Here is a 1,461-nt window from a genome sequence, read left to right as displayed (position 1 = left end):
CGGCCGTGGAATGGGAAAGGCTGTACCTGAGGGTGGAAGGTTGAAAGCTTCCCATCCTTGGCAACTACCATAACATTTAAAAAAAATTTAGGTGGTTCCAGCCCTTTGTCATAGAAATGAAGGTGGTTTGATACTTCAGTTGGAGAAAAAAAATAAAAAACCCACAGGGGCGGGGTGCATTTATACAATGGGCTACTCAAATGAATTGGCATTTACTAAAATTTTTAATGATATGAGAACATCTTTATAATAGAATGTTAACTGGGTAAAAAAAATTCATACAAGAAAATTACAGGATATGAATTGTCAAATTGTTATGTTCTTGGTATGATGGATAATTTGTTTTCTTGCTTCTTTAGATTTCTATGTATGTTACCAGCCTTCTGTGATGAGCATGTATTATTATGATTATGAGAAAAAAAACTTTATAAAAGGAAAATTAGTTATAAACAATGAGAATTAAGGTTCATCATCATAATATTTACCATATTTTAAATACTTATCATGTGTCATTCAGTGTACTTGTATCATCATGAATCTTTATAACAAATATTGCAAGGAAAGCATCATTTGCACTTTACAGAAGGTAAAACTGAGATTCAGAGAGATTAAATAACTTTTATAAGACAACACAAGAGGAAACCAGCAAAACTGAAATTCGAACACAAGTTTGTCTCTTTTCAAAGACTGTTCTCTTTCCATTATACAGAATAATACATAATAATCCATGTAGTTTCTGCCTCCGTGACACATTTTGAAGAAATACAGAGAAAGAAAAATAGGAATCAGCCAGTTTAAGAATGAGAACGGTAGAATGGATTAGTTTGGAATAGATCCAAAATCTCATGAGTCCAATATGTAATAAGAAACTTGATTTGGGGAAAAAAAAAAAAAAAATCCTATAGGATTTACTTTAAGCAAACCATCATAATTAATTATTAGATTACTTTTCTTTTTAAATGTAAGGAAATGAAGATGAACCTTACTTTTAAAAACTTATTATTCTGCATGAACTGATTTAGCATATCACTACAGAGAGATGTATTCATTTCAAAAGAAATTTTCTCTGACAGTTTCAGAATCAGGTCATTTCTGGAAAAAGTTAATTCTGTTTCTTCGATTAAAGAAAAATACTTTGTCAGGAACTATACAGAGAAACTTGGCATTGATTTGTGATGTTCTAAGTAAATTTCAGCTGCGAGTTATCATGCTTTTTAAAGTAGTCTGTTCTTGGAAGCTAAGCAGGGTCAGGCCTGGTTATTATATGGATGGGAGACCACCTAGGAAGACCAGGTGCTGTAGGCGTAAAAAATAAAAAAATAAGAGAATGTAAGCTGACAAGGTCCTTGCAATCTGTCAGGTCAGCCAAAGGTTGCCTCGCCTAAAAAGGAAGGAAGGAAGGAAGGAAGGAAGAAGGAAGGAAGGAAGGAAGGAAGGAAGGAAGGAAGGAAAAGGCAGGAA

This window comes from Pteropus alecto, unplaced genomic scaffold (assembly GCF_000325575.1).
Source record: "Pteropus alecto unplaced genomic scaffold, ASM32557v1 scaffold79, whole genome shotgun sequence".
Taxonomy (NCBI): Eukaryota; Metazoa; Chordata; class Mammalia; order Chiroptera; family Pteropodidae; genus Pteropus; species Pteropus alecto.
The sequence above is the reverse complement of the archived record's forward strand: the minus strand, read 5'-3'. Positions refer to the sequence as shown.